The sequence below is a fragment of the Balaenoptera acutorostrata genome, chromosome 11 (assembly GCF_949987535.1).
Source record: "Balaenoptera acutorostrata chromosome 11, mBalAcu1.1, whole genome shotgun sequence".
Taxonomy (NCBI): Eukaryota; Metazoa; Chordata; class Mammalia; order Artiodactyla; family Balaenopteridae; genus Balaenoptera; species Balaenoptera acutorostrata.
In genome coordinates this window covers 40,553,228-40,577,264 of record NC_080074.1, presented here as the reverse complement: position 1 = coordinate 40,577,264, position 24,037 = coordinate 40,553,228, and the positions used below count along the sequence as shown (strand labels likewise).

At 35.7% G+C, this 24,037-nt stretch overlaps 1 protein-coding gene and 1 long non-coding RNA gene across 5 annotated transcripts in view; one reads left to right on the top strand and one right to left on the bottom strand.

Moving 5' to 3' along the window:
- SYT1 (synaptotagmin 1) overlaps nucleotides 1-24,037 on the top strand; it is a 537,233-nt gene that overhangs the window by 178,425 nt on the left and 334,771 nt on the right. For both annotated transcript variants that reach the window (XM_007194974.3, XM_007194973.3), the window contains exon 3: nucleotides 53-114. The gene's annotated coding sequence lies outside the window, so the exon portion shown is untranslated. The remainder of the gene's footprint in view (nucleotides 1-52; nucleotides 115-24,037) is intronic.
- LOC102997960 (uncharacterized) overlaps nucleotides 22,800-24,037 on the bottom strand; it is a 289,513-nt gene continuing 288,275 nt past the window's right edge. For all 3 annotated transcript variants that reach the window (XR_009009737.1, XR_009009738.1, XR_452230.2), the window contains exon 3: nucleotides 22,800-22,882. This is a non-coding gene — a long non-coding RNA (uncharacterized LOC102997960). The remainder of the gene's footprint in view (nucleotides 22,883-24,037) is intronic.

Below are 24,037 nucleotides of genomic sequence, written 5' to 3'. Positions count from 1 at the left end.
ATTCTGAACTATGTGTACTCACCTAACCATTGTGCATATTGTTTCCTTTTAGGAAAAAAAATACCTGAAAGAAAGAAAACAAAGAACAAAATACCCCAGAATTCCTAAAGAACAGTAAGTACTTTAACGAGACAATGATTATACTAGGGCTTCTATAAAATTAGAAGACCTTACAAATTTCTTTTACAGAAATATTCACCTTTCTATTTTCTAAGATAAGAAACTAACATACTAAGTAAATAGAGCCTTCTAAAACTCAATTTCAATTTACTGGAGCAAACTGAAAATCATTTATCCTATAATCCTCTTAGATAAGAGGCCAGTGTAATCCTTGTGATACATATATGTGGCAGAAAATTTTTATGTTGATTCCATCATATCTTTTGACTAGCATCGTATCATTTTAAATTCTATAGAAGAAAAACAAGTAATAAGTACAATTTAATCAAAGTACCTCACATTCTCTGTATGTGATACAAATTTTTTTTCACTTTCAACAAAATTTTAAGCAGAATCAGTACAGTTGGTTTGTTTATCGTCATTAAGTTAGAATTATTAAAAAATGGCAACCATCTGCAGGCATTAAAGCAGAGCTTAATCTCATTAGTACATTTCTTTCCAATCTTCTCACAACTTAATTATGACGTGTATTTCCTTACATAGCTATTATTTGTTAGTAATAATTGCTTTCCTAAATATGTTTTTATTAAACAAAATTAAGTGCATTCTTGATATCATTCTTTCTGGTAAAACTAGTAATATTGTATTGATTTCCTAGATGTAAACAATTACATATAATGTAAACAATTATAAATTTTGAATATGTGAATATCAAAAATAGTAAAATAAATATAGGAAAGCAAAATCCACTTTGGTGACCCATGGTATATCACTTTTAATACCATGGTAGTTTTGAAATGAGTTTGCAAATGCACTTCTCTAAAATTTAAAACAGAAATGTTGAAGTAAAATGTAGTGAAGTAGCAAAATGATAGATCTATATCTTGATATATATCAAAATAGAATAAAGTCCAAGGGAAAGGCTATAAGTGTGATATAAAAAAAGAAATTCATGAATAATTTTTCTAGGATATATACAAAGTACACTTACATAATAAGATTTTCTAACACCCAAAGAACTTTAAGATGTGATTCATGCATTAAATGATTAAATATAATTAATCATGGTAATGATGATATAAATGCAATTTATCTTAAACTTATTTTACTTTTGAAGTGTGAGAGAAGCAGGAAGAAAAGGATTTTCTTTTACTTACCTATCTGAATATTATCCCTGTGCTGCCTCACTTTATACAAAGTACTTTACCTCACTTTTTGTTGTGGTTATGGATGGCTATACACTTTCAGTTTTAATCAGAGATTTATAAAATTCAAACTTCAGAGCTTTCAAAAACTGTTCCTTGTTTTAAAAATGAAACTCCAAATATGTGAATTGCTTTTCTGAGGTGACATAATATGTTTACATCGTCTTGGGTATAAAAAGGATAATTTAAGAATTAGATTTTTCTATCATGTTTAAAAAAAAAAAAGCGCTGCCAATTTGAGTGAATTGCAGAATATGAAATAAATGGGCAATTTCTTTTTGACATGTTTTATTGCCAACATCTTACTGACCAGAGAAAGTCAACTAAGTAATTCAGCCAAAACATAACACCTAGAAATTGTCCCACAAGAAGTCTAGCTTCCCTTTAAGATTTGTTTTTATGTAAATAAGTCAGTTTTTAAACATAATTTCAATTCCTTACATTACTTATTGGGGAAAAGGTTGGATTTTTAAATGAAAACCATACATTTTTGTTTTAAGGTCTTTATACAAGAGCCAGATAATACCTACCCTAGCCTCTCACAATTTCTTAGTCATCTTCTTATAATTTTATTGTGACAAGCTATCAATGGCTTTTTATCTGATCTGATTAATCTATAACTTATTTGGTCTGTTATTCAGTGTGACTTATATAAGTTATTTGATTTGAAATGTAATTTTCAATAGGATTTAGTATGGCATACTTTGGAGGGACCTGATTCAAGTGATGACATCTTTTGCTCATTTGGAATAATCCTAGGGAAAATAATGTGTTTCCAAGAAAAAAATCATGCCTTTTCTTGGTGCATTTTGTGGTATGGGGCCGTTTTTCCCTTCAGTCTTTGTCTTTTATTTAACAACAACATGTTTAACTACTCATAAATAATTGTAAGGAAAAAGTGACTCTTTTTAAGATACATATCATCTGATTTAATGGTTCCAGAATTCTTATGCCCTAATCCTTCCTTCTATTTTTTTTTTAATTTTTCTTTTATATTGGAGTATAGTTGATTAACAATGTTGTGTTAGTTTTAGGTGTACAGCAGAGTGATTCAGTTATACATATACTTGTATCTATTCTTTTTCAAATTCTTTTCCCATTTAGGTTATTGCTGAGTATTGAGCAGAGCTCCCTTGCATTACAGTAGGTCTTGTTGGTTACCTATTTTAAATATAGCAGTGTGTACATGTCAATCCCAAACTCCATATTGATCCCTGCCCCCTCATCCTTTCTCCCCAGTAACCATAAGTTCATTCTCTAAGTCTGTGAGACTGTTTCTGTTTTGTAAATAAGTTCAATTGTATCATTTTTTTTAAGATTCCCCATATAAGCGGTATCATATGATATTTGTCTTTGTCTGTCTTACTTCCCTTAGTATGATAATCTCCAGGTCCATCCATGTTGCTGCAAATGCCATTATTTCATTCTTTGTAATGGCTAAGTAATATTCCATTGTATTTATGTACCACTTCTTCTTTGTCCATTCGTCTGTCGATGGACATTTAGGTTGCTTCCATGTCCTGACTATTGTAAATAGTGCTGCAATGAACATTGGGGTGCATGTATCCTTTCGAACCATGGTTTTCTCCAGATACATGCCCAGGAGTGGGATTGCTAGATCATACGGTAACTCTATTTTTAGTTTCTTAAGGAACTTCCATAATGTTCTCCATAGTGGCTGTACCAGTTTACATTCCCATCAACAGCATATGAGGGTTCCCTTTTCTCCACACCCTCTCCAGCATTTATTGTTTGTAGACTTTTTGATGATGGCCATTCTGACCATTGTGAGGTGATAGTCATTGTAGTTTTGATTTACATCTCTCTAATAATTAGTGATGTTGAGCATCTTATCATGTGCTTTTTGGCCATCTGTATGTCTTCTTTGGAGAAATGTTTATTTAGGTCTTCTGCCCATTTTTTTAATTTTTTCTTTAATGTTAAGCCACATGAGATGTTTGTAAATTTTGGAGATTAATCCCTTGTCGGTTGCATCGTTTGCAAATATTTTCTCCCTTTCTGTGGATGGTCTTTTCGTTTTCTTTCTGGTTTCCTTTGCTGTGCAAAAGCTTTGAGTTTAATTAGGTCTCATTTGTTTATTTTTGTTTATATTTCCACTACTCTAGGTGAGGGATCAAAAAAGATCTTGCTGTGATTTATGTCAAAGAGTGGTCTGCCTTTATTTTTCTCTAAGAGTTTCATAGTAGTTGGTCTTATATTTAGGTCTTTAATCCAGTTTGAATTTATTTGTGTGTATGGTATTGAAGAATGTTCTAATTTCATTTTTTTACATGTAGCTGTCCAACATTTCCAGCACCATTTATTGAAGAGACTGTCTTTTCTCCATTGTATATCCTTGCCTTCTTGGTCACAGATTAATTGACCACAGGTGCATGGATTTATCTCTGTACTTTCTATCCTGTTCCATAATCTATATGTCTGTTTTTGTGCCAGTACCATACTGTTTTGATGACTATAGCTTTGTAGTATAGTCTGAAGTCCAGGAGCCTGATTCTTCCAGCTCAATTTTTCTTTCTTGAGATTGCTTTGGCTATTCAGGGTCTTTTGTGTCTCCATACAAATTTTAAGATTTTTTATTCTAGTTGTGTGAAAAATGCCATTGGTAATTTAATAGGGATTGCATTGAATCTGTAGATTGCCTTGGGTAGTATAGTCATTTTGACAGTTTTGATTCTTCCAATCCAAGAACATGGTATATCCTTCCATCTGTTTGTGTCATTTTCAATTTCTTTCATCAGCATATTAAAGTTTTTGGAGTACATATCTTTTGCCTCCTTAGGTAGGCTTATTCCTAGGTATTTTATTCTTTTGATGTGATGGTAAATGGGATTGCTTCTTTAATTTCTCTTTCTGAACTACTGTTGTTAGTGTATAGAAATGCAATAGACTTCTATGTATTTATTTTATATCCTGCATTACCGAATTCATTGATGAATCTAGTAGTTTTCTAGTAGCATCTTTAGGATTTTCTATGTCATCTGCAAACACTGACAGTTTTACTTCTTTTCCAATTTGGATTCCGTTTCTTTCTTTTTCTTCTCTGATTGCTGTGGCTAGGACTTACAAAACTATGTTGAATAAAAGTGGTGATAGTGGACATCTTTGTCTTGTTCCTGATCTTAGAGAAAATGCTTTCAGTTTTTCACCATTGAGCATTATGTTAGCTGTAAGTTTGTCATATATGGCCTTTATTATGTTGAGGTAGGTTCCCTGTATGCCCACTTTCTGGAGAGTTTTTTTATCATAAGTGGGTGTTGAATTTTGTCAACAGCTTTTTCTGCATCTATTGAGATGATCATATGGTTTTTATTCTTCAGTTTGTTAATGTGGTGTATCACATTGATTAATTTGCATATATTGAAGAATCCTTGCATTCCTGGGATAAATCCCACTTGATCATGGTGCATGATTCTTTTCACCTATTGTTGGATTTCGTTTGTTAGTATTTTGTTGAAGATTTTTGTGTCTATGTTCATCAGTGATATCGGCCTGTAATTTTCTTTTCTGTGGTGTCTTTGTCTGGATTTGGTATCAGGGTGATGGTGGCCTCATAGAATGAGTTTGGGAGTGTTCCTTCCTCTGCAATTTTTTGGAATAGTTTTAGAAGGATGGGTGTTAACTCTTCTCTAAGTGATAGAATTCACATGTGAAGCCATCTGGTCTTGGACTTTTGTTGGAAGATTTTTAATTACAGTTTCAATTTCATTACTTGTGATTGGTCTGTTCATATTTTCTACTTCTTCCTGGTTCAGTCTTGGAAGGTTATACCTTTCTAAGAATTTGTCCATTTCTTCTAGGTTTTCCTTTTATTGGCATGTAGTTGCTTGTAGTAATCTCTTATGATTCTTTATTTCTGTGGTGTCATAACTTTTCCTTTTTCATTTCTAATTTTATTGTTTTGAGCTCTCTCCCTCTTTTTCTTAATGAGTCTGGCTAAAGGTTTATCAATTTTGTTTATCTTCTCAAAGAACTAGCTTTTAATTTCATTGATCTTTTGTATTGTTTTCTTCATCTCTATTTCATTGACTTCTGCTCTGATCTTTATGATTTCTTTCCTTCTACTAACTTTGGGTTTTGTTTGTTCTTCTTTCTCTAGTTGCTTTAAGTGTAAGGTTAAGTTGTTTATTTGAGGTTTTTCTTGTTTCCTGAAGTAAGATTGTATTGCTATAAACGTCCCTCTTAGAACTGCTTTTGCTGTGTCCCATATGTTTTGGGTCATTGTGCTTTCACTTTCATTTGTCTCTAGGTATTTTTTGATTTCCTCTTTGATTTCTTCAGTGATCCCTTGGTTATTTAGTAGCATATTGTTTAACCTCCACATGTTTGTGTTTTTTACAGTTTTTTTTTTCCTTGTAGTTGATTTCTAATCTCATAGTGTTGTGGTCAGAAAAGATGCCTGATATGATTTCAATTTTCTTAAATTTACCGAAGCTCACTTTTTGGCCCAGCATGTGATCAATCTTGGAGAATGTTCCATGTGCACTTGAGAAGAATATGTATTCTGCTGCTTTTGGATGGAATGATCTATAAATATCAGTTAATCCATCTGGTCTAATATGTCATTTAAGGCCTGTGTTTCCTTAGTGATTTTTCTGTCTGGATGATCTGTCCATTGATGAAAGTGGGGTGTTAGAGTCCCCCATTATTATTGTGTTACTGTCAATTTCTTTTTTATGGCTGTTAGGAGCACCTCAATATATTAGGCAAATGCTATGTTGGGTGCATATATATTTACAATTGTTATATCTTCTTCTTGGATTGATCCCTTGATCATTAACTTGTGTCCTTCTTTGTCTCTTGTAACAGTCTTTATTTTAAAGTCTACTTTGTCTGATATGAGTACTGCTACTCCAGCTTTCTTTTGACTTCTCTTTGCATGGAATACCTTTTTCCATCCCCTCACTTTCAGTCTGTATGTGTCCCTAGGTCTGAAGTGGGTGTCTTATAGACAACATGTATATGGGTCTTGTTTTTGTATCCATTCAGCCAGTCTATGTCTTTTGGTTGGAACATTTAATCTGTTTATGTTTAAGGTAATTGTTGATATGTATGTTCTTATTGCCATTTTGTTAATTGTTTTGGATTTGTTTTTGTAGGTCTTTTTTCTTCCCTTCCTCCTTTGTTCTCTTCTTTTGTGATTTGAGGACTAACCTTAGTATTGTGTTTGGCTTCTTTTTTCTTTTTTGTGTGTGTATCTATTGTAGATTTTCAGCTTGTGGTTACCATGAGGTTTTGCTATAGCAGTCTATATATAAACAAGATTGTTTTTAAGTTGCTGGTCTTTTAATTTCAAATGCATTTCCAATATCCTGCATTTGTGCTCTCCTCTTCTCGCAGTTGCTGGTTTTGATATCATATTTGTGTGAAAATGATTTCCTACCTGTACTGTATATCTGTCTTTACCAGTGAGCTTTTCCGTTCATAATTTTCTTGTTTCTAATTGTGGCCTTTTCTTTTCTGCCTAGAGAAGTTCCTTTGGCATTTGTTGCAAAGCTGGTTGGGTACTGCTGAATTCTCTTAGCTTTTGCTTGTCTGTAAAGCTTTTGATTTATCTGTCAAATCTGAAGGAGAGCCTTGCTAGGTAGAGTATTCTTGGTTGTAGGTTCTTCCCTTTTATCACTTTAAATATTTCATGCACTGTCTTCTGGACTGCAGAGTTTCTGCCGAGAAATCAGCTGATGACCGTATGGGGATTCCCTGTATGTTTGTGCTTTTCCCTTGTTGCTTTTAATACTTTGTCTTTAATTTTTGTCAATTTGATTCCTATGTTTCTTGGCATGTTTCTCCTTGGGTTTATTCTGTCAGGGACTCTTTGCTTCCTGGACTTGGGTGACTGTTATTCTTCCCATGTTAGGAAAGTTTTCAGCTATTATCTCTTCAAATATTTTCTCAGGTCTTTTCTCTCTCTCTTTTCCTTCTGAGACCTCTATAATGCAAATATTGATGCATTTAATGTTGTCCCAGCGGCCTCTTAGACTGTCCTCATTTCTTTTCATTCTTTTATGTTTATTCTGTTCTTCAGCAGTGATTTCCACCATTCTGTCTTCCAGGTCACTTATCCGTTCTTCTGCTTCAGTTATTTTGCTATTGATGCCTTCTAGTGTAGTTTTCATTTCAGTTATTGTATTGTTCATCCCTGTTTGTTTGTTCTTTATATCTTCTAGTTCTTTGTTAGACATGTCTTGTATCTTCTCAATCTGTGCCTTCATTCTTTTTTGAGATCTTAGATCATCTTTACTTTCATAACTCTGAACCTGTTTCAGGTAGATTGCCTATCTCCACTTCACTTAGTTGCCCTTCTGGGGTTTTATCTTGTTCCTTCCTCTGGGACATATTCCTCTGCTGTCTCATTTTGTCTAACTAACTTTCTGATTGCAGTTTCCATTCTGCAGGGTTGTATTTCTTCGTGCTTCTGCTGTCTGCCCCCTGGTGGGAAGGACTGGTTCCTGTCCACCAGTGGGTGGAGCCGGGTCTGTTCCTCTGGTGGGCAGGGCCATATCAAGGGGTGTTTATCGGGCAGCTGTATGCTCAGGAAGACTTCAAGCAGCCTGTCTGCTGAAGGGTAGGGCTGTGTTCCTGCCCTGTTGGTTGTTTGGCCTGAGGCATCCCAGCACTGGAGCCTACAGGCTGTTGGGCGGGGACAGGTCTTGGTGAGAAGGGGTGGCCTCCAGGAGGGCTCATGCCAATGAGTACTCCCCAGAACTACTGCTGCCAGCGTCCTTGTCCCCACACTGTGCCACAGCCACCCTCACCTCCACAGGAGACCCTCCAATACTAGCAGGTAGGTCTGGCCCAGTCTCTTATGAGGTCACTGCTTTTTTCTGTGGGTCCTGGTGCTCACAAGACCCTGTGTGCACCCTCCAAGAGTAGCGTTCCTCTTTCCCCCAATCCTGTGGAATTCCTGAAATCTAACCCTGCTGGCCTTCAAAGCCAGATTCTCTGGGGGCTCCTCCTACCATTGCCAGACCTGCAGGCTGGGGTGCCTGACGTGGTGCTCAGAACTTTCACTCCTGTCGGAGAACTTCTGTGGTTTAATTATTTTCCAGTTTGTGGGTTGCCCACCCGCCCCAGGTATGGGATTTGATTTTATCGTGATTACACCCTTCCTACTGTCTTGCTGTGGCTTCTCCTTTATCTTTGGATGTAGGGTATCCTTTCTGGTAGGTTCCAGCATTCTTTCTTTTGTCAATGGTTGTTCAGCAGTTAGTTAGTTGTGATTTTGGTGTTTCTGTAAGAAGACGTGAGCTCATGTCTTTCTACTTCACCATCTTGTCTCTGCCCACACTGGATCCTTCCTTCCTCAAAAAAAATGACTCTGAATAATAAAAGGTATATAGTTTATTTCTTTAAAATTTTATAAAATATTTCTGAAGAGAAATAATCTGAATTAAAATGATGCTGTCAAATATGTGTTAATATATGTCTTAACCTCCAAAGATTTCATGAGTTAGGGGTGTCAGTGCATGGAGTAAAGCATGATATAAGGTGACTATTTTTCTTGTCTTTGTCTGTAGCATACATGCTTGTATTATACACCCATGACTGACTAGTAAATGAGCTTTTACAACTTTTATTAGAATCAAACCTTACAAATGAAAGATGTTTCGGATAGGAAAGCCATACAGACCTCCTATAATTTTGCTTCAGAGCCCATAGCTTAAGAATGATTTGGTGGGGACTTCCCTGGTGGTCCAGTGGTTAAGACTTCACCTTCCAATGCAGGGGGTGTGGGTTCTATCCCTGGTCAGGGAGTTAAGATCCCACATGCCTCATGGCCTAAAAACCAAAATATAAAACAGAAGCAATATTGTAACAAATTCAGTAAAGACTTTAAAACTGGTCCACATCAAAAAATATATATATATTTTAAAAAAATTTTTTTTAATTATTTGGTGATTAAAATATTACTACAGATCTTTAGAGCACATTGCGCTTATATTTCACAAAAACTTTTTGTGCTTAAGAAAGATAAGGAAAATAAAGAAAGAGGACCATTGGATATTGTATTTTATATTAATAATTTTCCTCTCAATTGCTGAACACTTGATGGTGCTTTCAAGAACTCAATGGGTCAGCTCTTTATAGACTCTAAACACACTGGAAAATAATAACAAAGAGGGTACATTTAAAAAATTCAGGTGCTCAAGCATGCTTCTGAAAAACTATTCACATTACCCTAGATTTATTAAACCTCTTTAAATACTATTGGGAGTTGATGTTCTCACTCAAGGCATGACTATTTTTAACAATCTTGCTTTCCTGGCACACCAAATAGAGCAAGAAGTTTTCAGTAAGAAAGGTCCTAATGGAAAGCAGATTTTTAACTAGGAAAGGGTTTGTGATTCACTGGAGAATAAACATTATTTGTAAATGCTCTGCTCAAGCTTCATTTAGTCAAACCTCTCTTTATTTGAAGTAGTTAAGTCCCTGTAATCAAAAAGTATAGACATGTGTGTGTGTGTGTAATAGTAGCATAGAGCTAGGAAATTACTTATTAAATTACTACTGGATAACAATAATACATACATACAATCTACCATCAGCAAAAGTTAAGCAATTACCTCTTTGATTCTCTACTTTTTTTAATCTAGATGATGAAAAAAAAAATCTGTCCAGTCTGCTTCCTGAGACTCTCTGAGAGCTAACTGGATTGCTGTAGTGATGTTATTACATTATTTTATAAAAACTTATACTATGTTACTGTAAAAAGAACAAGTTCCTTTTGTGTGAAAATTTGACTTTACTGTTTTGGGAATCCAGTATTTCATTTTACAACAGTCCATTGCTGATGAAATCAAAGTTATTGATTGACGTCTGTTTTAGACAATAATGGTCATCCAGAAAACAATTCCCTTTTCCTTGAATTTATAATTTACCCTTAATCCTGATCAGCTTTCTCACACATAGACCTAAGAGAGTTCTTATAAAAAAGGAAGAGTGTTAGGAAGGGAAAAGGAACACTTTTTGGGCTCTTAGTTTGTGTCACATGCTCTACTAATTATACAATTAAATTTCATTTGATTATCAAAAGTACTCCTCCTATGTTATCATGGGTTCATCGATAATGAAAATAAGAACTGACAGCCTTATAAAGTTAGCCTAATTTAGTAAGCAGCAGTTTTACCGTTTGAACTCAGGTCTGTCTGATTTACCCCTTTTCAAGTTATCACTCTTAAATAAACATTTAACAACTGGTGAAGGCAAAGCCTATTTCATTTTTCTGTATGAATGATGGCATGGAGAGAGGAGGTGGAAGTAAAGAACATATCACTTTTTAAAATGTAATTTGTCTATGAAGAATACCTGATGTACATATAATACTACTTTATCACTTATCATCAATAAACATTAGCTTGCATCATGCCTATTTGTCCTTCAGATGCTAAAATTAAACCATGGTAGGAGAATTTAATTATTAAAGACAGCTATCTTTAGATAGAAAAAGTAGAACCAAAATTTAAATGAATGATAGCCATAAGTGTAAAAGATCACCTAAAGAAAAAGAACTATATTTACTCTATTTTTTTGTTTGTAAATTAACAAATGATGTTCACAGTATGTGCTTCTTAGATTTTTATGCTTATGTTATTATCTGGACTTATTCCCTTTAAAATCATTGGTAAAACTTTAGAAATTTATCCCTTTATTCATTATTCTTTTTTTTTTAATTTATTTTTATTTATTTATGGCTGTGTTGGGTCTTCGTTTCTGTGTGAGGGCTTTCTCTAGTTGTGGCAAGCAGGGGCCACTCTTCATCGTGGTGTGCGGGCCTCTCACTATCGCGGCCACTCTTGTTGCGGAGCACAGGCTCCAGACGCGCAGGCTCAGTAGTTGTGGCTCACGGGCCTAGTTGCTCCGCGGCATGTGGGATCTTCCCAGACCAGGGCTCGAACCCGCGTCCCCTGCATTGGCAGACAGACTCCCAACCACTGCACCACCAGGGAAGCCCTATTCATTATTCTTTAATATTTGCTAGTGAGTGCCTACTGTCTACACTATCCCAGGTGTTAAGAGATATAGAAGCGACCAAAGCACAGCCTCTGCCATCAACTGGCTTATATTTAGAGTAATTACAAATACTGGAATGTCTATTTTATAAAGAGAATAATAGTACTTTGACTTACAGTAATTTAAGATTCTCATATGATTAACCATGTTCAGAATCACTTTATGTATTTATTTACTAGATGACTGAGAATTTTGTTGCTTTCTTTGGGACATTGGGTATGATGGGTTTCCCACAATCATTACTATTAATGGTAAAGCAAAGCTAAACAAATTTCGTGACTTAGGGCATTTTCTAGAACACTAAAGAAGGAGCCTTCTGTAATCATATCATAGCATTGTACTGGCTTTGGAAACTCACTCTCTGCGTTCAAATCCCAGCTCCACTGCTTATTAGCTAGATATGGGATTTAGGGCAATTTAGTAGACCTCATGATTGTAGGTACTACACTGAAGTTAGCTATTATACTTATTCAATAGAAGTCGATAGAATTCAGTCCATTTTTTATTTCTAGAAACATTAAGCTTTGATTTGGATGCTCTTATTGAAATTAGTCTTTGTTTTGTTCTGAAAATTTTATCATCTTTCATGACTCAAATATAAGCTGTATAGTTACAAAAGAGAAGGGAAATGCTTTAAAATCAGCAATATGGTTTTAAAGATATGTGAAGTCTAAAGTTAATAAGACTTCAAAACAAATGATTCAGCCGAGTGATTAATGCTAATTTTGATCTGCTCTAACATTGAGATTTATTTACATATTTGTCAGCACCAGGGCATTATTATGGGTTGCATTATTCATTTGTGTAATTAAGAACATTGGCAGTGGAGGAAGGAGCTGCATTCAGGTCCTTTTTCTGCCACTTACTTGCTGTATGACCTCAGGAAGACAATTTAACCTCTTTGCCTCAATGTCCTCATGTATTACAATGGAGATAATGAATCCTATTTTATAGGCTTCATATGAGAATTCCAGTACATGCTTTTTAAGTGTTTTTTACAGAAGTTAATACAGTAACATCAGCAGATAGTACTTCTGTTGTTATATTTGCTATTAAAGATATCTCCTTTGCAATATTTAAGGGGCATTTTTTTAAAATCATAAACCACATACAAGTCTGCAAGGAATAAAGAGGAAGGAAAGTACAAAGGATGAAGAGTAATGAAGGCTGGTTAGAAATCCTGAATACAAGATGAAATTTGGTTTCGATACAGTAGTAGTCTACCATGAGCCCTCTCCTAGAAGGCCTCTTCCTCCTTAAAGCAAATGCTACTGAAATTAGACAAGGTCAATAGCATGGCTCCCTTTCAGAGAGGTCAAAAGTAAGACTTGAGACATTTTGGTACCCTTCACAACAGGATGCATGCTGATTTAGCTTACTTGTAGAACCATGAAGACTGTCAAAAAGTCTTTCTACCCTACCAAGAAATGCATTCCTTTGGGGTCACAAATGGGGTCATTTTCTCCAGAGAAAATAACCCTAACCCAACTGTAGGCTGAGCAGGTTTCCAGAAATAAATTATACCCAACACATGCTATTACATGCACCATTGTAAAGTTAAGGGCAGTTTTATGCCACTGCATAGCAAAATGATACACTCTTCCTTTAAAAAAGTTACATAAAATTTTGTATGTGATATCTAAAACTGAAATCGCAAAATTATTCTTTCACCAAGGAAACATCAGATAACAACACTTCTTATTTTGCTGCTTTTTCCCCCACGTTAAGGAATCAACTGAGTTTCTCCTCATTTTAGTACCTCACCTATGTTGTTAGTAAATTTCATATCTACCATTTTAATTTCCTTTATTGTTTGTCATTCTTTTGCAAATATCATAAAAGTCACTTTATAATACTGACCTGGAGTATCAATACCACCACCACTCTCCTTTTGATGTTGAATCCTGTTCTGCCTCTAAAGATAAGTATATCCCAGTCTTAGTAATAATGATTCATTTATCACCAGAATGTAATTCATGATAAATATCTTATTTTTCTCTTTTCCTTAAAAGTTAATCCTTACATAAACTACAGACAATTTTACTTCTTTCCTATTCTAAAATATTAAACATCTGGTTCAGCATATGCTCCATTGTACATTTGAGCAATTTATGTCTCCTTATGGCTAATATGAATTGCTTAACCCTGCTATTGTTTTTATTTTCCACTTTCAAAAGTATCCTGGCAAAGCCTATGTTTATGAAGTGGTACAAAATGTTTCAGACTGAGGAAGGAAAGTCTCTAAACAAATGCCCAAAGTGCATTGGTTTCCTAACTCGATGACCCCCAAAGTGGTATTATATGAATTTTCAACAGTCTGAAATGTAAAAAATAATTCTTATTTTGCCAGTTGCTCAGGGTTTTTGCTTATCTATCTATTTGATTTTGGCATGTAGCATTGACACATTCGCTTTAACATCTCCTGGGAAGTATTTATTTTTTATTAAGTATGCAATATTTGAACATTATTTAGCCTTGAATTTTCCTTCTCTTTTGTACTTTAAAATACATTTTCCTCATTTTAGAGAAGGTTTTCATAATGCCCCCCCATTATGTCTTAGAGCATTTTATATGTGATAGTAGTTATAATATCATTGTATTCTAGAATGCAAGATTTTTAAAAATTTATCTGAATTATGCCTATTAACATAATTCTAGAAAAAGATGGGTTTGCATAATTGTGTAATTATTAATATGCCCATTGTTTCCAATTATGATGAGATTTGAACAATTGTCAATATAGTTTACGAAAGGTAAAGCCAAATTTGTTATTGAGACAGCTACAGAAATGGAGAAAATACAGGCAGTCCCTCACCTATGAAAGAGTTATGTTTTCTTTCTATTTCATGAGATAGATATTTACTCAGAGTCATTGCACAAACAAACCCATGAAAAGCCACAGTCTCCGCTGAGCCACAGTATTTAGAGCATTGGGAATGGGGACGGGATGAGTGAAAGGGGGACAACAGCAGAATGTTTCTTCCATTTCTTCTGACACTGAATTGAACCTACCCAAAATTTGAAAAATAAGTAAAGCTGGCTTTCCATACTGCCTTATCTCTTTCTGACCTTTGCTTTTTTCCTGATGTAATTCTGCTTCCCATCTAAAATTCTTGAGATGCCTTTTCTTTAAAGCAGTTTCAGCTTCTAATTTCCTAACCCCACTTTTCTCTTGGTCAGCACACCTCAGTGCAGCTGGTATAGGGAAGCTACTAAGAAAAAAGGAACCGGCTCGAAGTATTCGCACCAGCCCTGCATTATCTCTGCTCTCCCCCAACCCCTACACACAATAGTGTTAACCCAAAAAGCAAATGACATAGGGGATTTTACACAGTGTGAGGTCCTGAAATGGTGAGCTTAGATGGTATGGGCGGAGATATTTGCGGACACAAACTTTCAGTTCATCGCAACCATCTATACCAACCATTCTATTGGGACGACTCAGATCAAGAAAGTAACACTTAAATTTTAATTTTCAATTTGTGTCATAACTAACTCTGGATGTAAATATAATTAGTAATGATGAAACAAATGCTGTGTTCTTTCTGTGCTGGTAACAACAGTTATAGAAGTGGCACAGTGAGGCCAAGCCAGCCCACGCCTCTGTCCTAGGACTGACGGCAACGGTGGCCACCATTAACTGAACACTTACTTCCCCCTGAGCACTTTACATGTACTTTCCCCTATTTCACAAACGAGCAAACTGAGAAGCAAACTAACTTTCTTAATGTAACATATCTTATAATTTTTGAGCCAGATACAGAATCAAGTCTATATAGTGCTAAAACCCGTACTCTTAAACAGACAAACTTCAGACTTATACCAAAACAATGTTTGAAGAATTTCTCTCTGCATGAGAGGGTGAACTCCCGAGTGTGGTAGGCGAATCATCCTTGTGTCCCAGACTCTGTGCCAGAGTTCGTGCTAGTGCTAGTTGAACCAAACTGATGACTTTTTTACTCAGATCTATCATAGTGGTGGCTTTATTGAAAATTTTCTTTTCTCTTATTTTTCCTCACCAAAGCTTGATTAATCCACAACCCCAAACACTCCACTCCAATAAGGTTTTCTTTTCAAGAGTTGTATCTTTAGCCCTATACAAATTTGTCATTTATTTTGACCTTTTTTTAATTGTGATAATATACATAATATAAAATTGACTGTTTTAACCATTTTTAAGTGTACAGCTCAGTGGTATGAAGTTCTTTCTCACTGTTGTACAACCATCACCACCATGTACCTCCAGAACTTTTTTCATCTTCCCAAACTGCAACTCCATATCCATCAAACAATAACTCCCCATTCCCTCTCTCCACAGCACCTGGAAACCACCATTCTACTTTCTATCAATTTGACTACTGTAGGTATCTCATATAAGTGGAATCATGCAGTATTTGTCCTTCTGTGTCTGACTTATTTCACTTAGCAAGGTCCCCATGTTATAGCATGTGTTAGCATTTTTATCCTTCTTAAGCCTGAATAATATTTCATTGTATGTATATGCTACATATTGTTTATCCATTTATCCTATAATTGATTGAATAATGTAGCTGTCCAATGTGGAATTTTTTGCCATTTCTTAACTTAAGATGCAAGTATAGAAATGCAATGAGTTTGTGACTTCTAGGACAGCTATCCTTTTATGTCATAAACTCTAAAATTAATCACAGAACGCTAGCTGAGTATAGGCAATCAGCAAAAGAAATAGATGAGTTTAAGATAATTAGGGTGTCTGAATCATAAATATGCCATGTTTTAACTGCTCCGACTAGAATTAGCCAGTCTTCATTCTGATTATCTGATATTTTTACACATCAACTTTTCTTTAGAAGATTTGAGAAGCCAGCGGTATTTTTAAATTGCCATTTCTCTAAAAATAAATAGAGGATTGTTGATTCAAAATAGGAATGCAAATTTATAACCTTCAACTTTTTTAATACTACCATTTAACTTCTAATCTGTGTATTATGAAATATTGTTCAAGAATTACTGGATGAATCTTAAATCAATAAGAAAGAAATTATTCATCCCTGCATGTTTTCAACAAATGTTTCTTATGTGCTTACTATTTTTACAGCTAGCATTTACTGAATGCAAGATACACACACACACATATGTTTATATCTGTATATATCTATCTTCTAATAGATGAGCTTTATCACCATTTTTACAGCTGAGGAAGCTGAGGGGCAGAAAAAGTGATTTTCACAGCTAGTAAGTGGCAGAGTTGGAATTCTAGATGCAGGGCTGTTGCTCTCTGCCACCTCACACTGTCCCGCCTCTACATGCCATGCATGGTGTTATATGCAGGGCAAGACACCATCTCCACCCTGGAGTAATTCACATTATAGTGGAATTGGTGAACATTCTAAAATTCATCATAATAGTACGATAAGAAATACTTGGAATCCAGCTGGACATGACTTGACTTAACATCGCCTGAAAAATTTACAGAATAAAGGGCAGTCCATCTTGACCTTGCATGACTTGCTTCCATGCTGGTTTTCCACTTTGATTGCTAAAGAATTTACTTAAGCACATGGTATGGCTGGTTAGGGTTGAGGCTGTAATGAGATCATGAAGGTCAAGTTCAAGTGTTTGTTTGAAGTTAATCTCTAGCCAGTGGAAAACCACTTTTTTAATGTTGTTATTTTTTCTGCTTAAATCTCTCATTCTGTAGAAGCCTTAGTAATAGTAACAATTTTTTAAAAAGATAAGCTTCAGAAAAATAATTTTTGTTAGCTTGTTAATGTTCTTGCATTATAGAAATGAGGCAAGATTTAAGTGTATGACCTTGGCTTTTGTTCAGAACCATCCCTTCTCTCGGGTGCTCCTCAACAGTATGATCCATAATAACCTTTCATTGCTATTTTCTGACCTGTTGGGCGAGGCACTAAAGCCTGCTTCCCAAGGTCTGTGTTGCTTTAAGTTACCATAGTGAGGAAATTTCACAGTGCTGTCATGCTTTTGGTTAATACAGTTTTGTGTTTTGCTTGGGAAAGACAATTCTGATAGTGTCCTACTGATTCAGATGTTTTCTGACAGTAGCTGCCTACCAGGTTTGCCTTCATTGACTTTTCAATGTTCTGTTACAAATAACTTGCATGTACAATTTGATATTGAAGGGCATAGAAGGTTCCCCACTGTGCATGAAGTTGGAGCAGCTGAGTCACGGGGTGGTGAGTGCTTATTATCATTCTGAAATCACCCATTTGTCCTAGGCTGTTGCCATTACAGAGCTGCGTTTTCTCTGTCATTCTTTTTTCTTCTCCCTGTTTTATTCTTTCAGACATTCCAATGAGCCTCTTATTCTTTAAACTTCATTCTTAGAAATTCCCCATGATGAGTGAGACTTGAGATATAAAGTCATAGGTGTTATCCTATTTTTTTGGACACCTGGAATCCACAGTATATTGAATTGCAAGTACGTATTTTCTTTGTTAGTAATTTTAAAAGAAACCTTTTTTTTGATTCTTCTAAAACGGTGGATGGTTAGAAATGTCTGTTAGTTATAATCATAATAAAAATCATTTAATGAATGCCTACCACTTGCCAAGCTCTGTGCATAGCAATTTTCACATGTTATCTATAATTTTGACAACTCTACAAGGTAGGTTATCAATCAATCATTGCCCCATTTACAGATGAGGAAACTAAGACTCTGAGAGATCAAGTCACTTGCCCAAGATAATAATAATCACTTCTCTCTCTCTAATCATGCTTGACTTTTAGTATCTAAAATGATAGTAATTAATAGTGTTTGGATTTGCGGAGCACTTCACAGTTTGCACAGCAGTTCACATACGGTACCTCTTTTAACCTCACAAAACTGGTATCTATACTTTCTATTTCGTCTTATTCTCTGTAAGACCATTTTGAAGCTCCAGATTCTGAAATGGATTATGAATTTCCTTGGGCTGAAATAGCACCATTTGTTAAGTTAGCATCATTTGAAATAATAGCTTCATTTCTACCACGACTAGTTTATGTTTGTATTTTAGCAGCGGAGAAGGCAGTTGGAGAACTTGCCTGTTGATACCCTTGAAGAATTCGGGGGCTTATGCTTGCTTACCCAGACAATAGCTGCCTAAAGCAGAAGCATAATAGTGTTTTTGAGACCATAATTCTCTGCCCAAGAAATCTGTGTAAAAATTATACACATAGCTGCTATTTTTTACTGTCTCCTACCAAGATCCCAGCCTACAGCATCCTTGCCATTTAAAGACGTTCCAGTCTATGCAGACTGTTCCCATATCTTCATGTATACCAAAGCATCCTATTCATTCATATGCATGAAGAGACATGGGGAAGAGGGGGAGGAAATAGACAAATGCACAGAGAGAGAAAGGACACCTTACAGTATTACACAAGGATAAGGTTACAGGAGAATCGATACTAAGTACATTTCTGTCTCATCACTAGTAGTTCCAAAACTCAATGACGTTAGATTCTCTGACATAACTTCGGGTGGAAAATACCAATTGGGTAATGGGAACGACAAATACAAAAGTTTAAATAGAAGAAAAAAATAAAACAATTAAAGCCACATGTTATCTCCCATCCCCCATGGACCACAAAACCACTCTACTCATCATTTCAGAAAGTTCCCTATTCTTTCAAACAAACACCAGAGCTTTGGCTTGAGAGTTTGACCCCACTTTTCCTGACCTAACCTCCTCCTACGCTGAGTTTCTCCCTCTCATCTATATTCCCAGAGCATCTACCACAGCACCCCTCGGATCGGCTGGATGGGAACAGAGTCAGCCATCAGTAGGGTAACCTTGCCACCTCCTCACCCCCATCATTCCAGAGAGCAGTCCAGCGCTTTGAGCACAATGCCCAGCATACAGCAGAGGATTCTACAGCACCAGACCCTGTGCTAGTTCTGAGGGTTATCCTCAAGCAACATTAGAAGAAAGGGAATGAAGAAGGGAGGAATGAGAGAGAGGAAAAAGAGACGGAGGGAGGGAAGGAAGGAAGGCGGAAGATATAAAAAACAATGTAATGATTTAATCTATCATGTAGTTTTTCATATAAAACAGTTTTTTCAGCAAAGACATTTATTTGAAAAAATAAATATTTCAGAGTCATTCAGAACTCACAATGGGGATGAGGGAAATGAGTTTTATGTAGGACTAGAAGTCAGATCTTAGATTTGTTTTCCCACTAATTTGGAAGTTTATTTTTCTTATTACTATTTCCACTTTTATTATAAGACAAGGTCTTTGTTCACTCCTTAGCTAACAAATTTTAGAAACAGACTATTTTATATGTTTTTATAATGTAACAAATAAAATAAGAAGGCAAAAGAATTTTATCATCTCCCAATCTACAAATTACTGCATTAAAATATTCCTAAATAATGTAAAATCCACCGTATAAATGTGTGAGGGTGAGTGTATTTTCTTTTTTGGTCTCTGGGAGACTGATCATGCTAATTGATACCAGTGCTCCTAATAGGAACTAACTACTCCCCAAGGAAACACCATTTACTATTCATTCTCCTGCTCAGGCGCTCTGTAGCTTTACTTTCTCCTTTTTAAAATTTCTCAGCCCTGCCCTCATCAATCCTAAGAAAACTCCTGATTTTTCTATCACTTCTAGGCCTTGAGGGCTTGCATGCTACCATTCTACTGCTCTTCATACATTCCAACAACTAGAAACTCACGGATAGAGTGTTGATCATAAGACACATTGCTCTGCTTAATGATTGAGACTTGATTCCAATTCTTGCTATACTTGTGGGCAGACAATGTATTAAATAAAAAGCCGATGTTTTATTTTTCTTCCTATCTATCTATCTATCTCTCTGCTACTCAAAAACAAATATCCCAGGAACAATAGTTAGTTAGCAGTCACGGAAGGCAAGAAGATTAAACAGAAAAATAAACAATCTTGAGAAAAAGAAAATCAAGGATGATTTTTGAATATATATAATAGTACCTTGAAATGTATTATAATCACTTCCTAATTTCTAAATCAGATCTGACCAACACATACCCCAGTATCTATTGAAATCTATAGGTCAGTCAAATATTAAACAATGAGAAAGAAAGGAATATTTATTAGCCTTTGTGCATTTATAGGCGTAGAAGATGCTGTGTGAACTTGTTTGAATTTTTTGTCTGTTCATTATCTTATGGTTTCAATTAGTAATGAGCAGAAAATTGAAAAAGATGGAAAAAAAAGAGGGAGAAGGGAAGAGGAAAAAGATCAAGGGTTGCAAAAATTACAGAAGAACAAAGTGGTTATTTATTCACAAGATGATAGAAAAAGAGATATTTCACAAAAACGAGTTGGATTATGGGTTGGAGGGAAAAGACCACACACATGCACAGCCACGTACGCGCACATGTCACCCTCACATGTGATCTACTGACCACACACAAAGATGTACACACATGCACAGACTCCGCCTCAGATGTATCAATCATCCACACACACAAAAGCACAGACTACACACTTGCTCATTTGCTCATAAACACACACAGACACAATAGAGTTGTGCTCCCATATCTCATAGTGTCTCCCCTTGGTCCTCAGTGCTCTGGGGGCAGGGATGGGGAGAGCGGGGCTCACAGTTGCCTAGGACTGGCCATGCGACCAGATCTGTAAAGCTCCACTATCTTTGCTATGCTGCACCTTTATATACTGCTGTACAGTATCATTCCAGAAAATCTTAAATTTAGTCTATATGCTTCAGATATCTTTTGGTTCCTAAAGCAAGTTCAGTGACCATCTAGCATGAGAAAGCAGAGTCAGTGCCAAGGAGTTATGAGCAATATTGCATTCCCTTGCATTAAATATTGTGGATTATACTTATCTAATGCTGAATTCATACAATGGGAATAATAACACTGGCCTAATGAGGAATAAGTGAAATAGCGTTTGTAACACACCTAATACAATGCCTGGTGCATAAAAGATGCTACCAAAAAAAAAAAAAAAAAAACAATGCAGAAGGGCGAGGCGTCATTTTACCTTTGTTGATAAAGATTTCCAGCTGCTCTTGGTTTGGTTGATTTCCCTCATATAATCTACTAGCTTAGACCTTAAATAAAGGAATTGCATTTTCCAATCTGATCACCTTTTAGTGTCCTAAGAAATATTAATAAGGACTACTTAGTCCACATTAATCTGTCCCTGAAATCTGAATAAAACTTTAAAACTTTTGGGCTTCCCTGGTGGCGCAGTGGTTGAGAATCTGCCTGCCAATGCAGGGGACACGGGTTCGAGCCCTGGTCTGGGAAGATCCCACATGCCGCGGAGCAACTAGGCCCGTGCACCACAACTACTGAACCTGCGCATCTGGAGCCTGTGCTCCGCAACAAGAGAGGCCGCGATAGTGAGAGGCCCGCGCACCGCGTTGAAGAGTGGCCCCTGCTTGCCGCAACTAGAGAAAGCCCTCGCACAGAAACAAAGACCCAACACAGCCATAAATAAATAAATAAATAAATAAAATTAAAAAAAAAAACAAAAAAAACTTTAAAACTTTCAAAGGTAGTTCAGAAATACACACGAAGTAAGTGTTACTTATATATTTCCTCAAGGCAGTCAGTTGAGTATGATTTTAGATCATATATCCATGCACTGGAGAAACCCTTCTGCTATGACAAGCTAGTTAAATTGTGAGATTCCCCCCAGTTTATAAAAATAAACATGCTATTTTAAAATTAAGCATTTTTTAAAATTCTTTGAAACGTTAAGAAGAGGATAATGTTATAGATGTTGGTTAAAGGTAGTTGTATGGAATTAAAATCATATAGCTCATGACTATTTGTTCAGACGTCCCTCCTACGAAAATAGAGTTCTTATGTGTACTGAATCCTCATAGTTGACTTTAAATTCTGCTTCCTGTATTAAGTAGAAAAATAGAGTCATGGAACTGTGGAATTGGAATTTGGAAATATGCATTTCAATGCCATTTAAATATTAAAAGTATTAGGAAACTATACTGATACACAGGCATTTTTAAGAATCAGTTCTAAGTCATTTTTTAAATTTTAACCTTTAAGCTTCTTTACTTGGAAAAAATTTCATATAATTTTAAGATCATATAAAAACCATAGTGTTCTGAACGGCTTTATGTGAACTTTGAAGCAAATAACAAGGTATGAACCCAAGCAAGGCCCCAGATGATTCTCTCTAGCAGTTAGTTTGTAAGGAGACCTTGTAGTATAGACTTGTTGGGGTTTCCAGGTAAAACATCAAACGCCAGCTGTACTTTCATGCTCAGTGGTGTAGAAAGGCAGAGAGGAGAAGTAAGGATGTGGGCACCAGGTCCTGGGCTTTAAAGGTTCACGTAAACTTCCCCAATTCTTTATGCTAGCCTACATCCTCCTCTAGGATCAAACTGCCCTGGGCTACAAACTGAGACTCGGAGAATATATTTGTTCATGACCACACACACCAAGTACAAACTGATGTAGAATATGTTATGTACTTGCCTGTTTCAGGGTTGAGTGTCATCATTCGGCGTTTTTGCCTTTACACTTTTATTTCCACCACGACACACCCATGAGGCAAGTCTGAAAGAGGAAGGCAAGACTTCACATCATTCTTAGAGCCCCTGCCAGGCTTTGGATTTCATTCTTATTAATTTGGGTTGTAGTTGCAAAAAGCCAAGCCAGAAATGACCTTTGATTATTTTATGAAACCCAAACACACTTGTCAAACCCAACCATGCAGAACGGCGCAAATTAAGTCAACTTTCACTCTGGTTTTGTGCCAAACGGGATGAAGCCTCTGGAGCCCTGGACAGCTCTATTTCCTGCTTTCAATTTCAGAGAGTCCAATTAGTAAATCAAACTTTTAAAAGCTGTCTAAAATAATTAATTAGTTCATAATTACTCAGAAGCATATTTTATAGTGTACTCTAATCTACTATCTGGTCTAAATGCTTGAAAATGGTATCAATTTCATTATTAAAGAATTAATTATAATTGGGCATAATCCTTTGGTGATGGAGGGTGAAGAAAAACATACTCTAGGGATAAATTGTTCACATATGTGAAGTAGATAAATTCTTCCAGAGCTCAAGAGTGCTAGCTGTGCCCTGGAATTATTTTCTGGTTTTCATATTATTCCGTTTTAAAAACCTTATAAACATCACCCAACAAATAAATGCCTCAGAGGAAAACAGGGCCCTCTGTCTGAATGTGTTCGTCGCACATGGACAAGTTATTTTCCTCCTACTCTATCCAAAGCATTTCTGATCATCATTACATTGGTACAATAAAGACAAGGAGAATGCATGTGTCGTATCAACCTCTGTACTAAGGAGTTTTACCCACATTATCCCATTTGTTCTAAAAATATAATGTTATAAGGAATGTGTCATTTTTACAGATTGAGGAGGAGAGGTCCGGGGAGACTGAATGATTTTCAGAGTTAATAAGGGCAAGATCTAGGAATTGAATTTAGGCCTATGTAATTCCAAATCTCACCTTTTTTTTCTTTTTTTAAACTATTTCAGGTTTGTTACATTGGGGACCCTAGTAACAAGTTTTCTTGAGGGTTCATGAGACTTTTTAAAAAAATTCTGTCCTTTCATTTCAATGATAATTTAAAAGTATATATATATTACCACTTATGAATACAAAACAGCTACTTGGCAGTGATCAATCAAACAAGAAAAATATTTTAATACAATATAATTTCAGTTGTTAAGTCATGATTTCTCA